The sequence below is a fragment of the Bos javanicus genome, chromosome X (assembly GCF_032452875.1).
Source record: "Bos javanicus breed banteng chromosome X, ARS-OSU_banteng_1.0, whole genome shotgun sequence".
Taxonomy (NCBI): domain Eukaryota; kingdom Metazoa; phylum Chordata; class Mammalia; order Artiodactyla; family Bovidae; genus Bos; species Bos javanicus.
Genome location: NC_083897.1, coordinates 28,065,693 through 28,081,216, shown reverse-complemented (window position 1 = coordinate 28,081,216; position 15,524 = coordinate 28,065,693).

The following is a 15,524-nucleotide window of genomic DNA, read 5'->3' as shown; positions in this document are numbered from 1 at the left end:
CATCAGAATCCTGATTCATATCAGATATAGGATATTGTCTAGATAGTCAGCTTTCAATGGAAAGGTAGGACTAAAAGAAACAATGTAGACTACTAGAGGAAAATTGTAGATTGACCATATTGAAATAATAGTAGGGACTTAACTGACAGTCCAGTGATTAAGACTAGATGCTCCCAATGCAGGGGGCATGGGCTTGATCCCTGGTTGAGGAACTAAGATTCTGCATGCCATGAGGTGCAGCTTAAAATATATATATATATATATATATATATATATATATATATATATATATAGTAAAAAAATTTAAACAATACAAATGCACATTGTTGTTCTTCTTCTTCAGTCTCTCAGTTGTGTCCAACTCTTTGCAATCTCATGGACTGCCACATGCCAGATTTCACTGTCCTTAACCATCTCCTGGAGCTTGCTGAAACTCCTGTCCATTGAGTCGATGATTCCATACAACCATCTCATCCTCTGTTGTCCCCTTCTCCTCCTACCTTCAGTGTTTCCCAGCAACAGGGTCTTTTCCAATGAGTCAGCTCTTCACATCAGGTGACCAAAGTATTGGCGCTTAAGCTTCAGCATCAATTTTTCCAATGAATATTCAGGGTTGATTTCCTTTAGGATGATTTGATCTCCTTGCTGTCCAAAGGACTCTCAAGAGTCTTCTCCAACACCATAGTTCAAAAGCATCAATTCTTGAGTGCTCAGCATTCTTTATGGTCCAACTCTCCAACCCATACATGAATAATGGAAAAAACCATAGCTTTGACATATGGGCCTTTATCAGCAAAGTAATGTCTCTGCTTTTTAATATTCTGTCTACGTTGGTCATAGCTATTCTTTCAAGGAGCAAGTGTCTTTTCTTTTTTTTTTTTTTTCCCCTAATTTTATTTTATTTTTAAACTTTACATAATTGTATTAGTTTTGCCAAATATCAAAATGAATCCGCCACAGGTATACATGTGTTCCCCATCCTGAACCCTCCTCCCTCCTCCCTCCCCATACCATCCCTCTGGGCCGTCCCAGTGAACCAGCCCCAGGCATCCAGCATCATGCATCAAACCTGGACTGGCAACTCGTTTCCTACTTGATATTTTACATGTTTCATTGCCATTCTCCCAAATCTTCCCACCCTCTCCCTCTCCCACAGAGTCCATAAGACTGTTCTATACATCAGTGTCTCTTTTGCTGTCTCGTACACCGGGTTATTGTTACCATCTTTCTAAATTCCATATATATGCGTTAGTATACTGTATTTATGTTTTTCCTTCTGGCTTACTTCACTCTGTATAATAGGCTCCAGTTTCATCCACCTCATTAGAACTGATTCAAATGTATTCTTTTTAATGGCTGAGTAATACTCCATTGTGTATATGTACCACAGCTTTCTTATCCATTCATCTGCTGATGGACATCTAGGTTGCTTCCATGTCCTGGCTATTATAAACAGTGCTGCGATGAACATTGGGGTACACGTGTCTCTTTCCCTTCTGGTTTCCTCAGTGTGTATGCCCAGCAGTGGGGTTGCTGGATCATAAGGCAGTTCTATTTCCAGTTTTTTAAGGAATCTCCACACTGTTCTCCATAGTGGCTGTACTAGTTTGCATTCCCACCAACAGTGTAAAAGGGTTCCCTTTTCTCCACACCCTCTCCAGCATTTATTGCTTGTAGACTTTTGGATCACAGCCATTCTGACTGGTGTGAAATGGTACCTCATAGTGGTTTTGATTTGCATTTCTCTGATAATGAGTGATGTTGAGCATCTTTTCATGTGTTTGTTAGCCATCTGTATGTCTTTTTTGGAGAAATGTCTATTTAGTTCTTTGGCCCATTTTTTGATTGGGTCGTTTATTTTTCTGGAGTTGAGCTGTAGGAGTTGCTTGTATATTTTTGAGATTAGTTGTTTGTCGGTTGCTTCATTTGCTATTATTTTCTCCCATTCTGAAGGCTGTCTTTTCACCTTGCTAATATTTTCCTTTGATGTGCAGAAGCTTTTAAGGTTAATTAGGTCCCATTTGTTTATTTTTGCTTTTATTTCCAATATTCTGGGAGGTGGGTCATAGAGGATCCTGCTGTGATGTATGTCGGAGAGTGTTTTGCCTATGTTCTCCTCTAGGAGTTTTATAGTTTCTGGTCTTACGTTTAGATCTTTAATCCATTTTGAGTTTATTTTTGTGTATGGTGTTAGAAAGTGGTCCAGTTTCATTCTTTTACAAGTGGTTGACCAGATTTCCCAGCACCACTTGTTAAAGAGATTGTCTTTAATCCATTGTATATTCTTGCCTCCTTTGTCGAAGATAAGGTGTCCATATGTGCGTGGATTTATCTCTGGGCTTTCTATTTTATTCCATTGATCAATATTTCTGTCTTTGTGCCAGTACCATACTGTCTTGATAACTGTGGCTTTGTAGTAGAGCCTGAAGTCAGGTAGGTTGATTCCTCCAGTTCCATTCTTCTTTCTCAAGATCGCTTTGGCTATTCGAGGTTTTTTGTATTTCCATACAAATTGTGAAATTATTTGTTCTAGCTCTGTGAAGAATACTGTTGGTAGTTTGATAGGGATTGCGTTGAATCTATAAATTGCTTTGGGTAGTATACTCATTTTCACTATATTGATTCTTCCAATCCATGAACATGGTATATTTCTCCATCTATTAGTGTCCTCTTTGATTTCTTTCACCAGTGTTTTATAGTTTTCTATATATAGGTCTTTAGTTTCTTTAGGTAGATATATTCCTAAGTATTTTATTCTTTCCATTGCAATGGTGAATGGAATTGTTTCCTTAATTTCTCTTTCTGTTTTCTCATTATTAGTGTATAGGAATGCAAGGGATTTCTGTGTGTTGATTTTATATCCTGCAACTTTACTGTAGTCATTGATTATTTCTAGTAATTTTCTGGTGGATTCTTTAGGGTTTTCTATGTAGAGGATCATGTCATCTGCAAATAGTGAGAGTTTTACTTCTTCTTTTCCAATTTGGATTCCTTTTATTTCTTTTTCTGCTCTGATTGCTGTGGCCAAAACTTCCAAAACTATGTTGAATAGTAATGGTGAAAGTGGGCACACTTGTCTTGTTCCTGACTTTAGAGGAAATGCTTTCAATTTTTCACCATTGAGGATAATGTTTGCTGTGGGTTTGTCATATATAGCTTTTATTATGTTGAGGTAAGTTCCTTCTATTCCTGCTTTCTGGAGAGTTTTTATCATAAATGGATGTTGAATTTTGTCAAAGGCTTTCTCTGCATCTATTGAGATAATCATATGGTTTTTATTTTTCAATTTGTTAATGTGGTGTATTACATTGATTGATTTGCGGATATTGAAGAATCCTTGCATCCCTGGGATAAAGCCCACTTGATCATGGAGTATGATCTTTTTAATGTGTTGTTGGATTCTGATTGCTAGAATTTTGTTAAGGATTTTTGCATCTATGTTCATCAGTGATATTGGCCTGTAGTTTTCTTTTTTTGTGGGATCTTTGTCAGGTTTTGGTATTAGGGTGATGGTGGCCTCATAGAATGAGTTTGGAAGTTTACCTTCCTCTGCAATTTTCTGGAAGAGTTTGAGCAGGATAGGTGTCAGCTCTTCTCTAAATTTTTGGTAGAATTCAGCTGTGAAGCCGTCTGGACCAGGGCTTTTGTTTGCTGGAAGATTTTTGATTACAGTTTCAATTTCCATGCTTGTGATGGGTCTGTTAAGATTTTCTATTTCTTCCTGGTCCAGTTTTGGAAAGTTGTACTTTTCTAAGAATTTGTCCATTTCTTCCACGTTGTCCATTTTATTGGCATATAATTGTTGATAGTAGTCTCTTATGATCCTTTGTATTTCTGTGTTGTCTGTTGTGATCTCTCCATTTTCGTTTCTAATTTTGTTGATTTGATTTTTCTCCCTTTGTTTCTTGATGAGTCTGGCTAATGGTTTGTCAATTTTATTTATCCTTTCAAAGAACCAGCTTTTGGTTTTGTTGATTTTTGCTATGGTCTCTTTTGTTTCTTTTGCATTTATTTCTGCTCTAATTTTTAAGATTTCTTTCCTTCTACTAACCCTGGGGTGCTTCATTTCTTCCTTTTCTAGTTGCTTTAGGTGTAGAGTTAGGTTATTTATTTGACTTTTTTCTTGTTTCTTGAGGTGTGCCTGTATTGCTATGAACTTTCCCCTTAGGACTGCTTTTACCGTGTCCCACAGGTTTTGGGTTGTTGTGTTTTCATTTTCATTCGTTTCTATGCAAATTTTGATTTCTTTTTTGATTTCTTCTGTGATTTGTTGGTTATTCAGCAGCGTGTTGTTCAGCCTCCATATGTTGGAATTTTTAATAGTTTTTCTCCTGTAATTGAGATCTAATCTTACTGCATTGTGGTCAGAAAAAATGCTTGGAATGATTTCTATTTTTTGAATTTACCAAGGCTAGCTTTATGGCCCAGCATGTGATCTATCCTGGAGAAGGTTCCATGTGCGCTTGAGAAAAAGGTGAAATTCATTGTTTTGGGATGAAATGACCTATAGATATCAATTAGGTCTAACTGGTCTATTGTATCGTTTAAAGTTTGTGTTTCCTTGTTAATTTTCTGTTTAGTTGATCTATCCATAGGTGTGAGTGGGGTATTAAAGTCTCCCACTATTATTGTGTTATTGTTAATTTCTCCTTTCATACTTGTTAGCATTTGTCTTACGTATTGTGGTGCTCCCGTGTTGGGTGCATATATATTTATAATTGTTATATCTTCTTCTTGGATTGATCCTTTGATCATTATGTAGTGACCTTCTTTGTCTCTTTTCACAGCCTTTGTTTTAAAGTCTATTTTATCTGATATGAGTATTGCTACTCCTGCTTTCTTTTGGTCCCTATTTGCATGGAAAATCTTTTTCCAGCCCTTCGCTTTCAGTCTGTATGTGTCCCCTGTTTTGAGGTGGGTCTCTTGTAGACAACATATGTAGGGGTCTTATTTTTGTATCCATTCAGCCAGTCTTTGTCTTTTGGTTGGGGCATTCAACCCATTTACATTTAAGGTAATTACTGATAAGTATGATCCCATTGCCATTTACTTTATTGTTTTGGGTTCGAGTTTATACACCGTTTTTGTGTTTCCTGTCTAGAGAATATCCTTTAGTATTTGTTGGAGAGCTGGTTTGGTGGTGCAGAATTCTCTCAGCTTTTGCTTGTCTGAAAAGCTTTTGATTTCTCCTTCATACTTGAATGAGATCCTTGCTGGGTACAATAATCTGGGCTGTAGGTTATTTTCTTTCATCATTTTAAGTATGTCTTGCCATTCCCTCCTGGCTTGAAGAGTTTCTATTGAAAGATCAGCTGTTATCCTTATGGGAATTCCCTTGTGTGTTATTTGTTGTTTTTCCCTTGCTGCTTTTAATATTTGTTCTTTGTGTTTGATCTTTGTTAATTTGATTAATATGTGTCTTGGGGTGTTTCTCCTTGGGTTTATCCTGTTTGGTACTCTCTGGGTTTCTTGGACTTGGGTGATTATTTCCTTCCCCATTTTAGGGAAGTTTTCCACTATTATCTCCTCAAGTATTTTCTCATGGTCTTTCTTTTTGTCTTCTTCTTCTGGAACCCCTATGATTCGAATGTTGTAGCGTTTAATATTGTCCTGGAGGTCTCTGAGATTGTCCTCATTTCTTTTAATTCGTTTTTCTTTTATCCTCTCTGATTCATTTATTTCTACCATTCTATCTTCTAATTCACTAATCCTGTCTTCTGCCTCTGTTATTCTACTATTTGTTGCCTCCAGAGTGTTTTTAATTTCACTTATTGCATTATACATTATATATTGACTCTTTTTTATTTCTTCTAGGTCCTTGTTAAACCTTTCTTGCATCTTCTCAATCCTTGTCTCCAGGCTATTTATCTGTGATTCCATTTTAGTTTCAAGATTTTGGATCAATTTCACTATCATTATTCGGAATTCTTTATCAGGTAGATTCCCTATCTCTTCCTCTTTTGTTTGGTTTGGTGGGCATTTATCCTGTTCCTTTATCTGCTGAGTATTCCTCTGTCTCTTCATCTTGTTTAAATTGCTGAGTTTGGGGTGTCCTTTCTGTATTCTGGCAGTTTGTGGAGTTCTCTTTATTGTGGCATTTCCTCACTGTGTGTGGGTTTGTACAGGTGGCTTGTCAAGGTTTCCTGGTTAGGGAAGCTTGTGTCGGTGTTCTGGTGGGTGGAGCTGTATTTCTTCTCTCTGGAGTGCAATGAAATGTCCAGTAATGAGTTATGAGATGTCTATAGTTTTGGGGTGACTTTGGGCAGCCTGTATCTTGAAGCTCAGGGCTGTGTTCCTTTGTTGCTGGAGAATTTGCTTGGTATGTCTTGCCCTGGAACTTATTGGCCCTTGTGTGGTGCTTGGTTTCAGTGTCGGTATGGAGGCATTTGATGAGCTCCTGTCAATGAATGTTCCTTGGAGTCAGGAGTTCCCTGGAGTCAGGGTTTGGACTTAAGTCTCCTGCTTCCGATTATCGGTCTTATTTTTACAGTATTTTCAAAACTTCTCCTTCTATACAACACCTTTGATAAAACATCTACATTAAAGATGATAAGTTTCTCTACAGTGAGGGTCACTCAGAGAGGTTCACAGGGTTACATGGAGAAGAGAAGAGGGAGGAGGGAGTTAGAGGTGACCCAAATGAGATGAGGTGAATCAATAGTGGAGAGAGTGGGCTAGCCAGTAGTCACTTCCTTATGTGCACTCCACAACTGGACCACTCAGAGATGTTCATGGGGTTATACAGAGAAGAGAAGAAGGAGGAAGGTAACAGAGGTGGCCAGAAGGATAAAAGGGGGGAATGAAAAGGAGGGAGACAGATCCAGCCAGTAATCAGTTCCCTAAGTGTTCTCCACCGTCTGGAACACACAGAAATTCACAGAGTTGGGTAGAGTAGAGAGGGGTTAGGGAGGAGACACAGGCGACCTGGTGGAGAAAAAGGAGGGTCCAAAGGGAGAGAGAGCAGTCAAGCCAGTAATCTCACTCCCTAGTGAAAAATGGGTCCTGAAGATTGGGTCCTTAAAGGTACAAAATTGGTGACAAATACATAAAAGCAAAAATTAAAAATCTAGAGTAGAGTTTGGAATTTCAAAAATACGACGTTAAAGAAAAGAAGAAGGAAAAGAAAGAGAGAAAGAACGAACAAACATAAACAAACAAGGTCGCGAAAATTATAAAGAAAGTACAGGTACACAATTGATAACTAATACCAGAAAGCGAAAATTAAAAATCTAGAGTAGAGTTTGGAATTTCAAAAATACGATGTTAAAGAAGAGAAGAAGGAAAAGAAAGAGAGAAAAAACGAACAAACAAAAACAAACAAGGTCGCGAAAATTATAAAGAAAGTACAGGTACAAAATTGATAACTAATACCAGAAAGCAAAAATTAAAAATCTAGAGTAGAGTTTGGAATTTCAAAAATACAATGTTAAAAAAAAAAGAAGAAGAAGAAAAATAAAGAGAGAAAACAAACAAACAAATACGAACAATGTCACAAAAATTATAAAGAAAATACAGGTACAAAATTGATATCAAATACCAAAAAGCATAAATTAAAAATCTAGAGTAAAGTTTGGAATTTCAGATATACAATGTTATATAAAAGAAGAAGAGAAAGAAACAGAGAAGAAGAAAAAAAAGAAAAAAAAAGTCACAGAAATTATATAAAAAAAACTATAGGTACAAAATTGATAACATATACCAAAAAGCGAAAATTAAAAATCTAGAGTAGAGTTTGGAGTTTCAAAAATACAATGTTAAAGAAAAGAAGAAAAAAACAAAAACAAACAAACAAAAAAAAAACCAAGGTCAAAAAATTATAAAATATATATATATGAAGTTTGCTGAAGAAGAAAAAAATAGGGTCTTTTTTTTTTTTTTTTTTGCAAAGTAATAGGTTATAAAAGTGAAAATTAAAGGAACAATAGAGGACTTAAAATTTTTTTTTTTTTAAATTAAAAAAAAAAAGAAAGAATGATCGTAAAAATAATAAAAATATATCTAGGACTTTTTTGTTTTTTTTTTTTTTGTGGGTGTTGTGGGTTCAGTTCATTTTTGGCTAGTTCCTTGGTCAGATTTATATTTCTCAAGATCTATAGGCCCCTTCCTATGTAGTCCGTAGTAACCACAGGGTTTTGATCTATTGCCTGTAGCTTCCAAGGCGTTTCCCTCTGTTATATCTTCTTCTGTTTGCTAGTCTCTTCAGTATCTGGTTTCCGCCCTGACTCAAAGGGCACAGTGGAGGACACTTTTTTTTTTTTTTTTTTTTTTAGGCTTACTTGTTCAGTCGCGCTGTGTGGAGGGAGGGAGGAATGCTGCAAACAAATAACACTGGCGTGGGCTCACAGTGCCTCAGCCACCCTGGGTCTGCCCCCGCTCACGGCGCGTGTAGCCTCCCTGTCCACACTGCTCGGACTCTAGGTTGTTCCGCCAGGAACAATCCGAGGCTGGCCCTGGGCTGCATGCACCTCCCAGGTCCAAGCCGCTCAGGTTCAGGCACTCGGGTAGTCCTCAGAGGCGCAGACTCAGTTGGGCCTGCGTTTTGTGCTCTTCCCAGGTCCGAGCACCAATTTGCTCTTCCCAGGCGAGCGCCAATGCTGCGACTTATCGCCTCCCCGCCACTCGGTTATCTGGATGTAAAACCGGCGCACCTTCTCAGGCAGATGTTGATCGTCCAGACCCCCAAGAAGTTTTAGTTAGCAAAGAAGCCCGCTTACAGTTTTATAGATAATGTCTCTCTGGGGCTGCGATTGCCCCCTTCCGGCTCTGGCTGCCTGTCACCGGAGGGGGAAGGTCTGCAGCCGGCTATCTCTGTTCAGTCCTTTGTTTCGTGTGCCGGCCTGGCGGTCTTAGGTTAGGGCTGGCTTTTCGTGTGGTAGGTATCCCACAGTCTGGTTTGCTAGCCCAAATTATTTCGCTCAGATAGCGCTCAGGGTATTCAGGCCAGATTCTTACTCTCAGCGATGCAGCCCACGCCGCGCCTCCCTGCCCAGCCCCGGTTTGCTAATGGCGGATGCAGGCGTCTGCGCTGCTTCTCTGCTGGGGGAGTTACCGTAGGGCTCGCAATCTGCGAGTTTTAAATTGTTTATTTATTTTTTCTCCCTGTTATGTTGCCCTCTGTGCTTCCAAAGCTCGGCACAGATTTGGCAGTGAGAAGGTTTCCTGATGTTTGGAAACTTCTCTCTTTTTAAGATTCCCTTCCCGGGACGGAACTCCGTCCCTCCCTCTTTTGTCTCTTTTTTTTGTTTTTAATATTTTTTCCTACCTCCTTTCGAAGAGTTGGGTTGCTTTTCTGGGTGCCTGATGTCCTCTGCCGGCATTCAGAAGTTGTTTTGTGGAATTTACTCGACGTTTAAATGCTCTTTTGATGAATTTGTGGGGGAGAAAGTGTTCTCCCCGTCCTACTCCTCCGCCATCTTGGCTCCTCCCGCAAGTGTCTTTTCATTTCATGACTACAGTCACCATCTGCAGTGATTTTAGAGCCCAAGAAAATAAACTCGGTCACTATTTTCACTGTTTCCCCATCTATTTGCCATGAAGTGATGGGATTGGATGCCATGATCTTAGTTTTTTGATTGTTGAATTTTAAACCAGCTTTTTTTCTCTTCTCTTTCACTTTCATCAGGAGACTCTTTAGTTCCTCTTTGCTTTCTGCTGTAAGGGTAGTATCATCTGCATATCTGAGGTTATTGATATTTCTCCTGGCAATCTTGATTGCCTTCAATCTTGCTTGAATCTTGTGCTTTATCTGGTCTGGCATTTCACATATAAATTAAACAAGCAGAGTGAGAATATACAACCTTGATGTACTCTTTTCCCAATTTAGAACCAGTCCATTGTTCCATGTCCATTTCTAACTATTATGTATGTGTATATATATATATATATATATATATATATACACACATATGTATACACACACACACACACACACCCTTACGTATATTTTCCTTACTCAGGTTTAAGTCTCCAGATTAACAGGGCCAACTGAATACCCAGCAAATTAAAGAAAGACCCACATCAAACCTTGTGGTAAAATTTCCATCAGTAGGGAAAAAAAAGAGAGAAGGCTGAAAAGAAGTTAACATCACAAAAGAGAGGCATCACGTGTTATCAGATTTCTCCCAAGCAATACTAGATGATAGCATACAAAGATATTCATGCCTTTGAGGTTCTGAGGGAAAATGAAATTCAACTTAGATTTCTGTGCTCATCAAATGTAATATTCAAGTATGGGATCCAGTGAAAGTTTCTGAATTTAAAGGACTTAATCATGCCCCTCTCCTGTACCCTTTCTTTGGAGGGAGCCAGAAGATGTGCTCTATATGACAAGACAGTCATGCAAGGAGATTACACAGATTCATGCAACATTGCATATTGTAAGAAATAGCGATGAGAAGCCCAAAATGACCACTGTGGCAGACCTAGAGAGAGCAACCAGGTCAGAATGAAGCAAATGCTGGCAGATTCCAGGAATCTAGCCAAAGGCAGATAACAGATGTGGTGATGGTACAATAGAAAAGCTCAAAAATTTCCAGCAGCATCACATATGGCACATCAAAATGCTAGACCTACCCCAGAGAAGGTGGCACCACTAAAAAGGATCTACATTATTCAGTAACCTCTAAAATGCTAAGCTTGGAAGTAAAACACAGATGCCCATGATATTTCACAGCTAGGGACTCTCCAATTATAAGTCTTAGTAGAAAGGACACAAGCTTTACACAAATGTAAGCACGGTGGTTAGGGTAGTAAACTGCCTTAGTGTCTTTAGTTATGGCTTAAGATAGCAAAACATATGTGATTATTAGAGAAAAACAGATAGGAAAGAAAGATACACTGCATTTGGTGGAATAAGAAATGTAGATTTAAGTACATTATTTGATGTCACTAAGGTGACTTAAAACAGAGGGACTTCAACTGGGATATGTCAGAAGAAGAGGTAGAGGATATAAATGTGTTAAAATTCTTTTTTCATAACAGGAAGTTCATGGATGATGTTTAAAGTTGATATATAAATGAATATTAAATCATATTTTGATATATAGAGGTAACCAAAAAAATCTTTTTAAGATTTTGCAATTAATTGCCTCTGTAAAGTAGAGGCATGGGCAAAACCTTGGGAAGGGATCTCTTACTCTTTATTCATTGAAAGTTTTAATTTGATTTTCTTACCCTAGTATGTATTACTTGATAAAAATAAAATAAATTATTATACCATCTGATAAAAAAATGTATAAACATTCTCATTATTTTAAAATTTGAAAAATACAAAAAATTAAAAAGAAAGCCATTAACACATAGATGTATATTGTACATTGAATTGTGTCCCCTCAAAACTCATATGTTGAAGTTCTAACTTCTAGTACCTCATAATGTTATCTTAATTGTAGACAGGATCTTTAAAGAGGTAATCAAGTTAAAGTGAGTTTCTTAATGTGGGCCCCAATATAATTTGGCTTCAGTTCAGTTCAGTTCGGTTGCTCAGTTGTGTCCGACTCTTTGCGACCCCATGAACTGCAGCACGCCAGGCCTCCCTGTCCATCACAAACTCCTGGAGATCACTCAAACTCACATCCATCGAGTCACTGATGCCATCCAGCCATCTCATCCTCTGTTGTCCCGTTTTCCTCCTGCCCCCAATCCCTCCCAGCATCAGAGTCTTTTCCAATGAGTCAGCTCTTCACATGAGGTGGCCAAAGTAGTGGAGTTTCAGCTTTAGCATCATTCCTTCCAAAGAATACCCAGGATTGATCTCCTTTAGAATGGACTGGTTGCATCTCTTTGAAGTCCATGGGACTCTCAAGAGTCTTTTCCAACACCACAATTCAAAAGCATCAGTTCTTCAGTGCTCAGCTTTCTTCCTAGTCCAACTCTCACATCCATACCTGACTACCAGAAAAACCATACCTTTGACTAGACAGACCTTTGTTGGCAAAATAATGTCTCTGCTTTTCAATATGCTATCTAGGTTGGTCAAAACTTTGCTTCCAAGGAGTAAGTGTCTTTTAATTTCATGGCTGCAATCACCATCTGCAGTGATTTTGGAGCCCCAAAAATAAAGTCTGAAACTGTTTACACTGCTTCCCCATCTATTTGCCATGAAGTGATGGGACCAGATGCCATGATCTTCGTTTTCTGAATGTTGAGCTTTAAGCCAACTTTTTCACTCTCTACTTTCACTTTCATCAAGAGGCTTTTTAGTTCCTCTTCACTTTCTGCCATAAGGGTGGTGTCATCTGCATATCTGAGGTTATTGATATTTCTCCTGGCAATCTTGATTCCAGCTTGTGCTTCTTCCAGCCCAGCATTTCTCATGATGTACTCTGCATATAAGTTTAAAAAGCAGGGTGACAATATACACCCTTGATGTACTCCTTTTCCTATTTGGAACCAGTGATGTACTCCTTTTCCTATTTGGAACCAGTCTGTCATTCCATATCCAGTTCTAACTGTTGCTTCCTGACCTGCATATAGGTTTCTCAAGAGGCAGGTCAGGTGGTCTGGCATTCCCATCTCTTTCAGAATTTCTCCATGGCTGTCTGGGGAGGCCTTACAAATAGCTGTGAAAAGAATAGAAGTGAAAAGCAAAGGAGCAAAGGAAAGATATAACCATCTGAATGCAGAGTTCCAAAAAATAGCAAGAAGAGATAAGAAAGCCTTCTTCAGCGATCAATGCAAAGAAATAGAGGAAAACAACAGAATGGGAAAGACTAGAGATCTCTTCAAGAAAATCAGAGATACCAAGGGAACATTTCATGCAAAGATGGGCTCAATAAAGGACAGAAATGGTATGGACCTAACAGAAGCAGAAGATATTAAGAAGAGGTGGCAAGAATACACAGAAGAACTTTACAAAAAAGATCTTCACGAACAAGATAATCACGATGGTGTGATCACTCACCTAGAGCCAGACATCCTGGAATGTGAAGTCAAGTGGGCCTTAGAAAGCATCACTATGAACAAAGCTAGTGGAGGTGATGGAATTCCAGTTAAGCTATTTCAAATCCTGAAAGATGATGCTGTGAAAGTGCTGCACTCAATATGCCAGCAAATTTGGACAACTCAGCAGTGGCCACAGAACTGGAAAAGGTCAGATGTTATTCCAATCCCAAAGAAAGACAATGCCAAAGAATGCTCTAACTACCGCACAATTCCACTCATCTCAAATGCTAGTAAAGTGATGCTTAAAATTCTCCAAGCAAGGCTTCAGCAATACGTGAACCGTGAACTTCCAGATGTTCAAGCTGGTTTTAGAAAAGGCAGAGGAACCAGAGATCAAATTGCCAACATCCACTGGATCATCAAAAAGCAAGAGAGTTCCAGAAAAACATCTATTTCTGCTTTATTGACTATGCCAAAGCCTTTGACTGTGTGGATCACAAAAATTTGGCTTACGTCCTTTTAAAAAGGGGAAATTTGGACACAGAGATAGGCATAGAAGGAAGATAATGTGAACAGACACGGGTATGAGGCAGCCATCTTTAAGTCGAGAAAAGAGTCCTGGAACAGATTCTTCCTTCAGAGGCTTCAGAAAGAATCAACCCTGCAGAAACTTTGATCTCAGACTTATAGCCTCCAAAAATATGAGACAACAAATTTCTGTTGTTTAAGCCATTCAGATTGTGGTTCTTTGTGATAGCCACCCATGATAGCTAATACAATATATTTTCTTTCATTCATTCAGCACATATTTGGAAAACACCTAAAATGTGTCAGGCACTGTTCTAGGCTTTGGGGATATAGCATTAACAAAACCAACCAAAGTCAATTTATATGAACAAGGGATGGAGACAGATAATAAGTAAAAGAAATAAATAAAGTCTGTCACTGTTTCCATTGCTTCCCCATCTATTTGCCATGAAGTGATGGGACCAGATGCCATGATCTTAGTTTTTTGAAGGTTGAGGTTTAAGACAACTTTTTCACTCTCCTCTTTCACTTTCATCAAGAGGCTCTTTAGTTCTTCTTCACTTTCTGTCATAAGGGTGGTGTCATCTGCCATAAGGGTTGTGTCATCCAAAATCACTGCAGGTGGTGACTGCAGCCATGGAGGTAAAAGACGCTTGCTACTTGGCAGAAAATCTATGACCAACCTAGAAAACATATTAAAAAGAATAGACATTACTTTGCCAACAAATGTCCATCTAGTCAAAGCTATTGTTTTTCAAGTATTCATGTATGGATGTGAGAGTTGGACTATAAAGAAAGCTGAGTCCTGAAGAATTGATGCTTTTGAACTGTGATGTTGGAGAAGACTCTTGAGAGTCCCTTGAGCTACAAGGAGATCCAACCAGTCCATCCTAAAGGAAATCAGTCTTGAATATTCATTGGAAGGACTGATGCTGGAACTGAAACTTCAATACTTTGGCCACCTGATGCGAAGAACTGACTCCTTGGAAAAGACCCTGATGCTGGGAAAGATTGAAGGCGGGAGGAGAAGGGGACGACAGAGGATGAGATGGTTTGATGGCATCACCGGCTCAATGGGCATGAGTTTCAGTAAGCTCCGGGAGTTAGTGATGGACAGGGAAGTCTGGGGTGCTGCAGTCCACGCGATCGCAAAGAGTTGAACATGACTGAGAGACTGAACTGAACTGAAAAGAAGTAAAAAATAGAGTTTTCAGTTTTACAGGGTTGCAGGGTACATGTGCTTTAGTTGCTTAGTCGTGTCTGACTTTGCAAACCCATGGACTGTAGCCCACAGGCTCCTCTGTCCATGGGGTTCTCCAGGCAAGAATACTGCAGTGAATTACCATTTCCCTCTCCAGGGGATCTTCCCGACCCAGGGATTGAACCCAGGTCTCCTGCATTTCAGGCAGATTCTTTACCATCTGAGCTATAAGGAAGTCTTTCAGTATGTTTATAATCATAAACAAATCAAATCAAAACAAGAATGAGGATTGAAAATATGGCAGTGTACGTGGAGAAAGTTTCAGTTTTAAATAGAGTTCTCAAAGAGGAACTTATGGAGAAAGTGGCATTAGAGAAAAACCAGAAAGAGGTCAAGGAAGAAGCTATGAGACTTTCTGGGCAAGAGTCCCTCAAGTCTTGGTTGTCTTTGTATATGATTGTTTACAGTCATTTTTAGTTGGAAATACATGTTTCTATAGTAAAATTTTAAAACAATTCAAAGAATTCTTAAAAATATCATTTCCTTTGCAATGCAACATTCCAATCCTATTCCCCACTCTACCTTCAGCATTATATTTTATGCACTTTCAGAAATGTCTGAGTATATACACATGAATGTACATAAATATTTTACATAGGTTGATTCATGCAGCAAATTCTGGTCTATATCTTGATTTTTAACCTAACACATATATGAATAAACATATTACAAAATTAGATTGTACTGCCTTATTTCATAACATATGACTGATGTGGGGAATCTTGACAGAGTAAAAGTCTAAAAAATATTAGTAAAATATAATAAAATATACATTTGAACTCTGATTATTATAATACAAACTATGTATTTATGAAACTAGAATACAAAAATGAACATACTTATATGAAAACAA